This window comes from Oryctolagus cuniculus, chromosome Y (assembly GCF_051225735.1).
Source record: "Oryctolagus cuniculus isolate XC-2025 breed Fujian yellow rabbit chromosome Y, ASM5122573v1, whole genome shotgun sequence".
In the NCBI taxonomy this organism is placed as follows: domain Eukaryota; kingdom Metazoa; phylum Chordata; class Mammalia; order Lagomorpha; family Leporidae; genus Oryctolagus; species Oryctolagus cuniculus.
The window spans coordinates 23,632,261-23,647,081 of record NC_142889.1 but is presented as its reverse complement, the minus strand read 5'-3'; the positions used below and the strand labels follow the sequence as shown (position 1 = coordinate 23,647,081).

At 48.9% G+C, this 14,821-nt stretch overlaps 1 pseudogene; it reads left to right on the top strand.

The window, feature by feature from the left end:
* Positions 1 to 1,721: 1,721 nt before the first annotated feature.
* On the top strand, positions 1,722 to 10,274 carry LOC149119379 (zinc finger protein 628-like; annotated as a pseudogene).
* Positions 10,275 to 14,821: the final 4,547 nt, after the last annotated feature.

Below are 14,821 nucleotides of genomic sequence, written 5' to 3'. Positions count from 1 at the left end.
AGAGACTGGGGAGTGTCGGCAAAGACTTGGGGATGAGACAGGGGCTGGGGACGCTGGCGTGCTGGAGAAGCCAGGCAGGTGCCCCAAGGAGGGAGCAGGCTGGCGGGCGGGGTGCAGCCTTAGAAGGCACGGAGGGGACGAGGCTGCAGGCCATGGGGAGACGACAGGCTCAGAAACAGGAACTCTGGGAGGTCTCAGGGCAGCGGAGTGGAGTGGCCTCCCTGGAGCTGCTGTGTGGGGAACAGATGGGGTTAGGAAGGGAAGGGGCAGGGGCAGAGGTCTGGCGCGGCCTCCGGGAGAGGAGGTGGCAGCACACAAGTGGGCCTCCAGAAGTGGCCGGGTTCCGCACCGGACCCTGCTGGCGGACCGCCTCCCGGGAGCCAGGGGGAGAAAGGCGGCAAGGAAGGCCCGGCTGCCACCTTCAGACAGAAGACGGGGATTGAGTCGGGGCTGAAGCGGGCGCAGGAAGCTGGGGTTGGGGTTGGAGTTGGGCATGGGAAGTCCGAGGAGTCCCAGGTCCACGTGGCACAGCCTGGCAGGGGTGTGCAGCCCTGGGAGTGGAGACAGCTCCCAGGGGGAGACTTGTGGGAATGTGAGGGCACAGGCATGGAGGGCAGTGGGCTTCGCGTCGGGGAGGGGTCTCAGCATTCTCCATTGCGTGGGGTGGTCCTGCAACCCTGCAGTGTTGAGAAGAACTCTTGGTCTCACCCCAGAGGCCGGCAGCACCTGCCCTGCAGTTGATAGACAGCCGGGGCTCCCTTGGGAGGTGGGAGCCCCTGGCGCGCTGGCTGGAAGCAGAGGGCTGCCTCTCCGGATTGCTTGTGTTTTCCCTGGAACCGGTGTGGTCTGTGGCAGAGTTGCCCGCTTAGAGCAGGAGGGGACCGGGTACTGGAGTCTGGGGAGAAGAGAGGCTGCCAAGGAGCCTCAGAGCCGGCGGTGTATGCAGTGGGGCCGGCCAGGCCGCCTCGGGGGCCAGCATAGGCTGGGGGAGGGGCTGTGAGAATGGGGGCGGGACAGTGGCAGAGGGCCAGCAGCAGCAGGGGCCGCAGACCTGGTGGTGTCCAGGGACTTGGTGTTCCAAGAGCGGTGAGCCAGGAGGCAGAGTGATGGTGGCTAGGGGGACTGGCTGGAGGCCAGAGCCCTGCAGAGGCTATGGTCAGACTGAAGGGTTAGGGCGAGGCCGGGGCTGCAGCCTTTGTGGAGGCGCAGGTGGGTGAGGTCTTTAGGGAGCTGTGGGCGGCAGAGGATGCGGCCTGGATGTACGGGCAAGGAGCACAATCCTGCCGGCCGCGCCCAGGCTGCTCAGTCCAGGGAGATGGCCAGCATCGCGAGGGTGACCCGTTGTCCTAATTTGTCGGACGGTTTCCATTTTGACACTACCAGCCTCTTTTCCTGGGCAACCGTGGGCTGCTGGGAGCGCACATCCCACGGGGGACCTCTGGGGGGTGGGTGGCCCGGGGAGGCACCCAGTGTGGCCTGGGGAGGCACCCAGTGTGGCCTGAGGCTGAGTGTAGCGCCCGCCGCTGACCCAGAATCCTTCCGCCAGGTGTGATGATCGGCTCCCACGCAGACATGGCGCCTGCCTCCACCTTGGAGGGGGCCAGGAAGAAGCCGGGCCCCGCCGCCCCCGCACCCTCAGCCCAGTATGAGTGTGGGGAGTGCGGCAAGTCGTTCCGCTGGTCCTCGCGGCTGCTGCACCACCAGCGCACGAACACAGGAGAATGGCCCCATACCCGTGCCCCGACTGCCCCAAGGCCTTCAAGAACTCGTCTAGCCTGCAGCGCCACCTCCAGGTGCACACGGGCGAGTGCCCCCACGCCTGCGGCGTCCGCGGCAAGGGCTTCGCCCAGACCTCCAACCTGCAGCAGCACCAGCGCGTGCACACGGGTGAGTGCCCCTTCCGCTGCCCGCTCTGCCCCAAGACCTTCACGCACTCCTCCAACCTGTTGCGGCACCAGCGCACGCAAGGCCCCGCAGCCGCCGCCAACCCCGCGCTCGCCGCCGGCCCCCGCCGCTCCGGGAGCCCTACCCGGACACCGGCAAGGTCTTGGTGACCGAGGCTTACCTGCAGCCGTCCAGCCCCCCTGCGCCCCCCGCGCCGCCGCCCCCGCCTGTGGTGCCCGAGTTGTTTCTGGGGCCGCAGAGACCACGGTGGAGCTGGTGTACCGCTGCGACGGCTGCGAGCAGGGGCTCCAGGGCCCCAGGACGCGCCCCGCGAGCCGCCAAAAGTCGACCCGCCGGCGTCGCTGGCCCCCGGGTCCCTTCTGCCACAGCCCGCTCCCGCCGCCGCGCCCGGCTTCGCCTGCTTGCCCTGCGGGAAGTCCTTCAGGACGGTGGCCTGCCTCTCCAGCAACCGGCACAGCCACGGGCCGGCCGCCGGGCAGGCCTTCCGCTGGGGCAGCTGTGACGGCGCCTTCCGCAGCTGGCCAGCCTCCTGGCGCACCAGCAGTGCCACGTGGAGGAGGTGGCGGCCGGGCGCCCTCCCCCGCAGGCCGAGGCGCCGAGGTCACCTGCACCCAGGAACCGCTGGTTCCCGCCGCCCCCGCCCGGCCTCTGCAGAGCGCCCTTACAAGCGCGCCGAGTGCGGCAAGTCCTTCAAGGGCTCCTAGGGCTGTGGTACCATCTGCGGAACCACATGGGCAAGCGCCCCCATGCCTGCGGCGTCTGCGGCAAGAGCTTCGCCCAGACCTCCAACCCGCAGCAGCACCAGAGCACTAGGCCGATCGCCCTTTGCCCGCCCGTTGTGCGGCCGCGGCTTCGTCATGGCCGCCTACCTGCAGCGGCACATGCGGATGCACGCCCCCGCCAGCGCTGCCTGCATCGCAGCCCCCGCGGCCGGCCCGCACCTGCCCCGCTGGCCACCGCCTCGGCCCCGCTGGCCACGGAGGACGTGCACATGCTCGCTCACCTCCAGGCCACGCTCTCCCTCGAGGTGGGGGTGGGGGTGGGGGGTGGGGGGGCGCGGTCCCGGACCTAGCAGTCCCCAACTCGCAGACGTTTCTCCTAGTGCAGACCGCCCAGGGCCTCCAGCTGATTCTCAGCAGCCTGCAGCCCCCCAGACCCCCAGCTCCGCCCGCACCCCCCAAGCTCATCCTGCTGCCCTCCGCCGGCGCTGGGGCCAGGGGCGGCCGCGGGAGGCCGTGTGAGCAGGCAGTGGGGAAAGCCGGTCAGGGGACTGGAGTCATGTGGCTGCCAGGTCCGGAGGTCTGGGGGGCAGGGGGAGGGCGGGTGTTGCGGACGCTGGTGCGGAGGGCACAGCCTGATTGTTCTGTAGAACGTAGGGGGCGGGGAGGTAGGGCCGCAGGAAGTGAGTGGGGTCCAGCTGCAGCCAGCCCATAGCGGACCAGCAGTCGGGTTCCGGCGGGGCAACCGTGACCACCGAGGTCCCCAACCTGCTGGTGGTGCAGAGTGGAGCCTCGGAGGAGCTGCTCACGTGCCCAGGCCCTGAGGAGGCGTGGGGACGCAGAGGCCGGCACGGGGGTGGTGCAGGACGTCCTCTTCGAGACGCTGCAAACGGACAAGGGGCTGCAGAGCGTGCTGGTGCTGGTGCTGAGCGAGGCGGATGGGGAGCAGACTGGGCTGTGCGTGCAGGAGGTCGAGACCCTCGCCCCCAGCTCACCCGGGCAGAAGCTTCTCACCATACGCACCGCCCACGCAGGCGAGCTGTTGGAGAGCAGTGGAGCCGGGGGAGGCGTAGCCACGCTGCAGCTACTGGCCCCGCCGCCGCCGCCTGGCCCCATGGCTGCCCCGCCAGGCTCCCCGCCGCTCCCCGGCCCAGATGGCACAAGTGGTCCCCGCAGAAGCTGGGCCTGGCGTCGTGACCCCGCAGGCCCTGTCCTCCATCCAGATCGTGCAGACCCTGCCCTCCGTCCAGCTGGTGCACACGTGTTTAGGCCCCACGAGTGTCCGCGCCCGTCTCACGCAGACCCCGCCTGCAGAATGCAGGGCCTGCAGGCAAGCTTGGTTGATAAAGACCGCGGATCTCAAAAAAAAAAAAAAAAAAAAAAAAGAGAGAGAGAGAGAGAGAGAAATATTTGAATGCCATTTCCAAATTTTTGATCGAATTTTTAACCATTTTTCAGAATTTTTATGTTTGTAATGATAAGAAATAAAATACTTTACTATGCACTTATATATCTGTGGAATCATTTAACGCGTATTTACCAACTGGTATTTATCTTCAAAGTTGAAATCGTCATACCCACACAAATAAAATTGGCATAATTTACCATTTTCAAGATATTTTGATATCCAGCTTTCTAAATAATAACAGTAATATTTTGTATTCTGAATTGAATAGCTCTGGAAAAAGAGAAGTTCATTGTTTGAAATGCAAACTTTACATCCAATATTTTTGAGATAAATTAGTTTTATAAGAGTTTTTGGAAAATAGAATGCTATAATATCACTTTTAAAAAGCTATGAGTACTTATTAAAATTACCATTGGAAATTGACTTTCTAAATTCCATATAAAATTATTTGGAAACTCATTTAGGAAATGTGGTTTTATATATGTCACAGGATACATATTAGGCAGTACTAACTATAAGTGTTAATTCTGTAAACAACACTGGGGTGATGTAAATAAGTAAATTATTTCTCCTGTAATTTTCTCCCTGTCTTTTTTAATCCCCTACATATTAGCAAAACTGTACCTTATGTCTGTAATCAGTATCCATAATTTTTAAGTGGAAAATAATTCAGTTAATGGTTGATGTGAGTTGTATATGGACAAAATGCCCATGAAACTAAAAGTCAGTAAAGGATCAAGCTAAATTGGCTCAGTTTATAAGTATGTTTTTATTTGACTGTTGTCAGTCATAAATAATCATATTCAAAGATCAAAACTGGACAAATTTGTTGTCATTCATCAGGGGATGTTTATAAAAAAGTTCCAAGTTACTAGTGAAAAAAGAAAGAGGAATACAGAAATTCCTTTTGTGGAACATTTTTTGAAATCATAACCATCATTTATAAAAGATAACTTAGGTACAGTTTTTAAAACTTGAACTTCAATTCCAAAAGTTTAAGACATTCCTGAATAGCTGCCCACTTTTCCCTGTCACGTGTATTCTCTCCATTAAACCATGTAACTTTGCATTTCCCCATCTAATAGCCTGGGCACTCTCCATCAGATTCTGTCCCATCTGTCCTGATGGATGCTCTACCTCATTAAACCTTGCTACCTTGCAAAAAACCCACATGTTTTATTTACTTGAAAGGCAAATGTAAAGAGGGATGAAAGAGGAAGTGAGGAATGGAGGGAGAAAGGCAAAGAGGTACAGGAATAGAGGGTGGGGGAAAATAGATCTTCTATCCACTATTTCACTCCCAAAATTACTACAATGAATGGGACCAGGTGGGGCCTAAGCCAGATGCTTCACACTCAAACCAGGGCTTTCATACAGGTGTCAGGATCCCAAACAATTTGTCCATCTTCCAATGCTTTCTCAGGTGAATTAGCAGGGGAGTGGATCAAGAGTGGAAAACCCAGAACTCAAACCAGTGTTGATATGAGATGCCAGTGTCACTGGTGGCAGCTTAACTAGCAATACTGCAATGGTGGCCCCCTAATTAAACTATTGATTTAAAAATTTTTATTAATCATTCCATAGAAACGATAAAATTATATCTCTAGTATCTAGAGTAATCCATACTTTAAAATTGTTATTAAATGAAAAAGTGAGCATGAAGTGTACATCCAAAAATGGGAGAAAACTTATTGCATATCTCAATTAATCTAAATTATTAAATAATTATTTAAATAAATAATAATTATTTAAATAAATTATATTAATTGGTTAATATAATTTACCATGATATTAAAATATTTCATTTGTGAAATTCAAAACTGTATGGATTTTATAATTTGAAAACACACTTTGTCACTAGTGAATACTCACGTGTTCATTTAGTGTTTTATTTGCTGAGCTGCATTAGTTCTCAGGGTACAGTGATATGGTCTCTCCTGAACCTTGTCCTGATGCTCATTCCCCCAAGCAAGCAAAAAGAAAACCATGAGTCCCTATAACAACATAGTACTTTTGTCCTTCATAATTTTCTGCTTTCATATATAAAGGGATTAACATTAAACAATAAATAGGAGTTTAGCAAAGAATTATAGTATTTTCAGAAAAACATGAATTGCCTGCATTCTATAGAAGATAAATTTTTTCAAAAGATTTTTGAGGCTTAAAAAGCAGCAAGGAAATATGAGAAAATGACCAACTCTAGACAGCTGTCAAGTTACTTATAAACTGCAGCATATTTTTGTGTTTTAACATATGTGAAGCTAATATAGGCACTAAAATGGCTTTAAGTATAGAACATGCATAAAAGCAAATATATATTATAAAAATTTTAAATTTATATTTGATAATCTGAATTATGTATATACATGAATAAATAATTACATAATATCAAGAGTCAAGAGTGATAATTGGTAGTCAGATTTTTCATCTAGTATAGGACCATAATATAATAATCATAAATGAAGACTATTAAATTACATAAAATATTTAAGGCTTCTGTTCAACAAAATTTAAAAAAATCTGAGACAATGCTGACATGTATTTAAGAAAACATTATATTCACACTATATTAAATTAGAGCCTCCATGAACTTATGTAAACAAAATGAATCCCTGAATGAAAATGGATATAGAATATAAAGAGTTAATTCATAAGAGGACCATTATAGTGAGAAAAAAATGGAGCTGTGGAAACTTACTAGCAGTCAGGGTAATGTAAATTAAAATTTTAAGGTTTATTTGACTACTAGACCAAAAACTTTGCTACTGTCAGTTGTTGGGAAACTGGCCCAGGTTTAGCCAGGTGGCCACATCGCCCAACCTCTGTGGTCAAGCTCCACCCCCATCCTAATGGGATTCACTGCTCCTGCTTCCCTGTCTGCCCTGGGGCACAGTTTTAAAAGGCAAAGTTTTAAAAGGGCCTGCTCTCTTGGCCCTTCTCTCCTGCACTCTCTTGGTTCTTCTCTCTTGGCTCCTCTCTCTGCTCTATCTTCTCACTATCTCCTCTCCTCTGTCTCTCTCTCTTATACTCTCTCTCTCTTTCCCTTCACCGCCCCTTCACTCCGGTCTGTTGGGTGTTCCCCAATAAACCCTTTCCCTTATTCCAGTGTTCAGTGTGTTTTTTGATGGCTAACATTCATATATAACATCAGTGACATTTGTAGAGGTATTCATTACTGGTAGATATTTAACTTCGTGTAAATTTTATGGAAAATCGAGAGAGTATCTATTGGAATTTAAAATGTGTATTATTCTTCACTGGTAACCCATCAAGTAGGAATCTTTCCTACAAAAGCAGTAGCTGATTTATAAACTGCTATACTGGTTACATGTTGTCTGTGATCATCATTAAAATGTGTGGAAAACCTAAAATCAATCAATAAGTGACCAGATCATGTTGTATTTGTTTTACAAAGAATGTTGCATACTCGTGAAAAATTGCAACAAAGCATACATGTATCAATGCTGCATTGTTTAATCTATAATGAAAGAAAAGAGGATGGAGGAAGGGAGGGATACAGAAGAAAAAAACAGTTCATGCATACAAATTCCTGTGCCCTGCTGATAGGCATTTAGAAACCACTCTGGAAAGATATATTTAAAACAAATTATTTCTTATTTGAAAGTCAGAGTTACACACAGAGAGAGAAGCAGAGGCAGAGAGAGAGAGAGAGAGAGAGAGAGAGAGAGAGAGAAAGGTCTTCCATCTGCTGGTCTACTCCCCAATTAGCCGCAACAGCTGGAGCTGTGCCGATCCGAAGCCCGGAGCCAGAAGCCAGGAGCCAGGAGCTAGGAGCCAGGAGCCTCCTCTGGGTCTCCCCTGTGAGTGCAGGGCCCCAGGGACTTGGGCCATCTTCCAGTGCTTTCACAGACCTCAGCAGAGAGCTGCATCAGAATTGGAGCAGCTGGGGAAGATACATTATTAACATGATACCATTCATTAGAAGTGAATTTTGAGACTTTTTTTCCTACTATTAAATAGATCTGAGTTAAATAGAAGCACTGGCATTAGATTTTTTTTAAATACCACACAGGCACCCCCTCCTTCATAAACGCATGTACTACAATTAAATGACTTTCAGAAAGCCTTCCTTCCTTCCTTCCTTCTTTCTTACTAAGGCAGAGTTACATAGAGGCAGAGGCAGAGAGAGAGATAGGTCTTCCATCTGCTGTTTTTCTCCCCAGATGGCAGTACAGCTGGAATGGGACCTATCTGAGCCAGGAGCCAGGAGCCAGGAGCTTCTTCAAGGTCTCCCATGTGGGTGCAGGAGCCCAAGGACTTAGACCATCCTCCACTGCTCTCCCAGGTCAAAGAAGAGAGCTGGATCAGAAGAGGAGCAGCCTGGATTCAAACCAGTGCCCTTAAGGGATGCCGGCACATGGCCCTACCCACTATGCCACAGCTCTGGCCCCTGCATTAGATATTTAAAAATTAATTAAATCAACATATTATGAAGAACATCAACCTTTTTATTGAATTGGTAATATTATTTAATTAATCCTTGACATTTAATCTGCTTCTAAATATTTAAGGCCTCATCTCTTGATCAGCACAGTCTGTGCCTGGCATGCTGTTGGCCCCAGGCCCAGGGTTATGATAGGGAGTCTCTGGGAAGCCAGTGGTGGCTACATCAGTGGAAGCTGCAGGCTGCGGGGGCTGTAGGAATAGCAGCATTGGTCCCCATGGACACATGTTCTTGTGGAGGAATCATCTTGAACCTGGCCACCTACTGTGTGGGGTCCTCTGGGGGCTCCTTCTGCTTATTCTGGTACAGGCTGCGTCTGTCCTCCATTGCTTCTTCTGCTGTTTTGCCCCCTGACTGGGTGTATGACCTGGGACCCCAGTTGGCCTCCCTGTTGGCCTGGAGTCCCTGCTGCTGGAAGCTGGGTTGATTGTGAAGTTGGCCTGCAGCTTGGGCTACAGGCTGAGAATGCACAAGACAGGGTTGGTCTCTGTCAACCCCATTTTCCAAGACACTCCTCCCAGAAGGTTCCAGAGAGACAAGGCAGAGGCTCCATCCTGACCAGGTTCTTACAGCTTGTGAGAGCAGGACGGGAAGCCCATGTGGAGGAAGGCAGAGTGTAGCTGCAGGAGGCTGGTCATGCTGACACAGGAGGGTGCTGTTTAGCCCATGCAGTGTGTAGTGGAGAGGATCATCTGGGAGTTCCCCAGTAACAATGCCAAGGATGCTACATACCTGCTCTGAGGTGCCAAAGTGTCTGGAACTGGTGCTCACAGCCCCAAGGACACAGCCCACACAGTCCAGTTTGTGGAGGGGCTTTTCTGACAGGGGGCCTCCAAATTGGTGTTCCTGCCCACAATGCTCATACTCAGTGGTCAGGGTCACAGAGGGACCACAGACTGCAGAGAATATGAGCCAACTGTCAGGGGCTTCTGTTGCCTTGCTGATGAACTAAAGGTAGAAGCCCACACCAACGCACTGGAACACCAGTGCTGCTGGCATGCACAGGCCTTGAGCTTGACATTGACATTGCTGGTGAACACTCCAACAAACACACATTGATAGAAGTTGTCCCTTACATGAGCAGTGGCACCAGGGGCGCTGGCTGCAGCTGGCCTGGAGGTTCAGGTTATGCAGGATGAACCTCAGGGACATTTTGTGGCAGGGCCAGCACTTGAGAGCCATGGCCATGGACTTGCTATAGCAGGTCTCTCAGCTGCTCCTGCCAGCACCATCATGTTGGTTCAGGTCAGGTACAGCAGTGTTCCTTCACTCACAGCCTGCAAGCATGCCTCCAGGAAGGGGGTAGCACTGTTTTAGGGTTCTAAGTGGATGACATGATGCTCTGCTCCCTACCCTCTGGAGCCAGTGCATAAGCATCCAGGCATCTGTGGGGTGGGGCTGTACCAGGTGTGCCACTTCATTGAGCTTCACTTGGAAGCACTTGAGAACCATGGCCTTAGCAGAGCCATTGTTGGTAACTACAGATTGGGGCTCCAGCACCTTTCGGGTCAGTTGAATGGATTGTATCCAGAAGCCACAAGGCCCTCGAGCACCCAGAGGCCTCCCTCACAGATCACCCTTGCAGCAGCTGTTGAAGATTGGACTCCAGGCCCCAGGTTTCCATACCTTTTTGATTCAGCCATTTCTTCATCTTGCTCTGACAGGTCCACAACCACCTGCTTCAGTTCTTCCCAGCTGGTACCTTGATTTGGAGGCCTTTGGACTCGAGATGATGCAAGCAAACTCTGTGATCATAGCTCACATCAGGTCCCCATGAAACTCTTCTACACGGTGATAGAAGACCTAATTGGAGGTGAGAGAGGCTGCTGTCACAGCCCCCTCAGTGTGTTGTTTACTTTTTCTCAGGTGGGCTCTCTTCCATACAGTGCTTTTTGCCTTTCTCCATTGCTGCTGGATTCAGGGATGCTTGGGGTTTCCCCCTCCATAAACCAGGCTCTACAAAGACTTCTTGTGAAGCTTGGATAACTGAATTAGTCTCTGCACATTTCCCCTGCTTCTAATATGTGATGTAATAAATGATGTGATTAAATACACTTGATGCAATAAAATTCAAAAATAATCACTCATGCAACTGAATTTTAAATATATGTTGTTATACATTAATGTTAGCCCTAGCAAAACACACCGGACACTGGAGTAAGGGAAAGGGTTTATTGGTGAACACCCAACAGACCGGAGTGAAGGGGCGGTGAAGGAAAAAGAGAAAAAGAATATAAGAGAGAAACAGAGAGAAGAGGAGCTAGCAAGGAGAGAAGATAGAGCAGAGAAGAGGAGAGAGGAGAGCAGAGCCAAGAGAGCACGTGTTCGGAAACAGGCTCTTTTAAAACTTTGCTTGAGGGTGGGCAGGGAAGCAGAAGCAGTGAATCCCGTTAGGATGGGGGTGGAGCCTGGCTCAGGTAGCTGGGCCATGTGGCCACCTGGCTAAAACTACACCAGTTTCCTAACATTCCCCCCTTTTGCTTTTTATAAAGCAGGATTTGTATGGGGTTACATTAGTCCCAAAAGCCCAGGAGGGGTAGAGGGACAATAATCTGTCTTTAGAGCTACTTTCTACTGAAATGGGGTGATGAGGTACTCTTCACGGCATGGGGCGATGTCTCAAGTTGCTGTCTCCTGGGTGGGGAGCCGAGTATATTCCTGTAACAGCATTTGGTTGACTGGTATTTGAATGCCTTGGTTCATTCCATTATCACCTGCTGTAAACACTTAAACAGACACTGTAGTATACAAGTCAGGGTGAGAATAGCAACCAATGATACTAAGAGTGGCATTAACCAGGTAATGAGAGGATTTCATAGAGAGGAAATGGAGAGGTCTCTGGACCCTTATGGGGACAGGATGTGCTTTCAGCTGATTCCAGCCAAAACTGGGAGAAAGGCCACTCAACTTTTGTAGGAAGTGGGGTTTGTCTGTAGAGAAATTCTGAAGAACAATCATACAACATTAAGTGGGGGAGAGGACCATCAGTATGCAAAGGTTGGGAGTGGAGCCATTGGTGGTAGAGTAGAGGCTATGGTTACAAAGGAATGAGGCCCAAGTGGGTTAGACAGGGTCTACAACAAAGGACAGAGTCATTATTAGGGGAGCTAAGAAAAGCGCTGTCTAAGCTACACATAGATTTTCTGATTGAGAGGCAAATAGAACCTGACAGAAGGGGTTTGATAATAACCAGGTGGGCTTTAGGCCCAGACCTATATCTCTTCACATAGGGTATATCCTAAGGGAGGTGTGAACCTCCTTGGGGAAGGCACCCTGTTGACTTCCACTACCTAGCTGGTCTGGGAGGAAAGCTGGCCAGGTAAAGGCAGGTGGCAACTCCAACATGAAATTTACAGTTCTGCCTGCAATGTTACTGACCCTATTTGGCCATTTCCTCAGCTGCAGTGGTCACTTTGGAAGCTGGGCTGAGTGAAGGGCTTTTCAGCTTAGAGCCAATAAGATCTGTGGCTCTGACCTGGGCGTCCTTCGACTTCAAGGCAGGTCCATTTCCAGTGATCCAACTCTTGGTTGGCAGAGCTGCCAGGGCTCTTTACAAGCTGACTTCTGCTGAAGACCAGGCTTACCACATTGAAAGCCACTGCAGTGGACTGGCCTGTTGGTTCTCAGAAGCTATGTAGAGATAGGTGGCAGGCCTTTTAAAGGCTGCTCTGTACAGTGATCTGCCATCAAGGAGAACCCACAGGCCAAAAAGGCTCAAAATCCAAAATATCTGGTTGAAATAAGATTCTTTAACATCATGACATAATATAGACCAAATTTGATCATTGTTACAAGGTAATTATTTAAATATTTGAAAATAAGCACATATTTAAATAATGCATAGCTCTTAATAAAAATTCAGCTGTTTTTAAACAATTACGATTTACCAGACATCAAGAGAATAGATTGCTTTAACACATTGCTTTAACAGAGGATCAGATTTTAATTCTATGTCAAAGAGAAATAGATTAGTATACTTGTGATGTTTTTCATCTGCCAACATACTTGATTGACATTTTGAGATAAACTGTTACAAATCTTCAAATTAAGATTAAGGTAACGCATCAAATTTTAACCTGAGTTACTTTAAACAGTGTTGAACTATTTTCATAGACAGTTTGTAAACTAACCCGAATAGTTTTTTATAGAATATAACATGTTGAGTATACAAAAGTTTTACCCAATTTAAATTAGCAGTTACACCTAAATGACTTAGGATGCTGATATATTTTTATCTGAATTTAATTGAAATTAAAATTGCATTCATCTAAAACAAGTACTAATTACCCATTGCTGTTTCATTGAGTACTGATTACCTGGAAACCTGTTAAAATAAATTGCAAAATAAATTCAGCAAGTTACAAAGCAATATTTTTAAAGGTTGTGATCTTCCTAGATTCAAAGAAAAATTAGTTACACCCTTACATAACTCTACCTTTCAAATAAAAAAATAAAATATGTAAAAATGATTTTAGAATAATATTTTAAAAATTATTGTAATTATATTTATTTTTGAGACATGGTAGAATAAGGGAACATGAAGTTATCTTTTCCATCTTTTTTTTGACAGGCAGAGTGGACAGTGAGAGAGAGAGACAGAGAGAAAGGTCTTCCTTTGCCATTGGTCCACCCTGCAATGGCCACCGCGGCTGGCGCACCATGCTGATCCGATGGCAGGAGCCAGGTACTTATCCTGGTCTCCCATGGGGTGCAGGGCCCGAGGACTTGGGCCATCCATCCTCCACTGCACTCCCGGGCCACAGCAGAGAGCTGGCCTGGAAGAGGGGCAAACAGGAAAGAATCCGGTGCCCCAACCAGGACTAGAACCTGGTGTGCTGGCGCCACAAGGCAGAGGATTAGACTAGTGAGCCACAGTGCTGGCCTAGCTTTTCCATCTTAAAAATTAAAATAGGATGGTGCTGTGGCTCAATAGGCTAATCCTCCACCTGTGGCACTGGCACAGCAGGTTCTAGTCCCGATCGGGGTGCTGGATTCTGTCCCGGTTGCCCCTCTTCCAGGCCAGCTGTTTGCTATGGCCCGGGAGTGCAGTGGAGCATGGGCCAAGTGCTTGGGCCCTGCACCCGCATGGGAGACCAGGAGAAGCACCTGGCTCCTGGCTTCAGATCAACTCATTGTGCCGGCTGCCATTTGAGGGTGAACCAACGGTAAAGGAAGACCTCTCTCTCTCTCTCTCTCTCTCACTGTCCACTCTGCATGTCAAAAACAAAATTAAAATGCCTTCAGCAAAACTGTATGTATTTATGAGGTATAATGTGATAATTCAGCAAAGGTAATCATGTGTCCTGGTAAAATCAGAGATACTAACATTTTTTCACTTTTTCCTTTACTTTATAATTGCAGACTATTATAACCTCTCTTCTGTTTGCTTAGAGAATATCTAGTAGTTTATTGTGAACTATTGTCACCCCACTCTGTTGGGTAACACTAGGAACATATTCTTTCAACTTGTGATTTGATGCCCATTATTCAGTCTCCTTCTAATCTCCCACACATACTTAGCATTCTACAGTCATCATTATTATGTGTAAGATTGGTTTTTTAGATTCTACACCTGTAAGAGAAAATGTAGTATTTGTCTTTGTGTGTGTTTCAACTATTTAATTAATACCATGTTTTCCAAGTCCATCCATTTTGCTGAAAATGACAGAATTTTATTCCTTTTATGATCAAATAATATTCCATTGTGAATATATACTATATTTTCTTTATGCATTCATCTGGTGATAGATATTTTGGTTTATTCCATATCTTGCTATTGTGAACAGTGCTACAATACACACGGGAGTTCAGTTATCTTTCCTATAGAATTATTTCATATCTTTTGAGTATCTACCTAGCTGATTCTTTTTACTAAAAAATAATAAGCAAATAAACACTAGAATCAGCTGATGCCATGGCTCACTAGGCTAATCCTCCACCTGCAGTGCCAGGAACCCGGGTTCTAGTCCTGGTTGGGGTGCCGGTTCTGTCCTGGTTGCTCCTCTTCCAGTCCAGCTCTCTGCTGTGGCCCGGGAAGGTAGTGGAGGATGGTCCATGTCCTTGGGCCCTGTGCCCACATGGGAGACCGGGAGAAGCACCTGACTCCTGGCTTTGGATCGGCACAGCACGCTGGCTGTGGTGGCCATTTGGGGGGTGAACCAACGGCAAAGGAAGACCTTTCTCTCTCTCTCTCTCTCTCTCTCTTTCTCTCTCTCTCTCTCTCGCTGTCTAACTCTGCCTGCCAAAAAATACATACATAAATAAAATTTAAATAAATACTAGAACCATGAGCTACCCATTTATTTTATTTGTTTGGCAGAAATG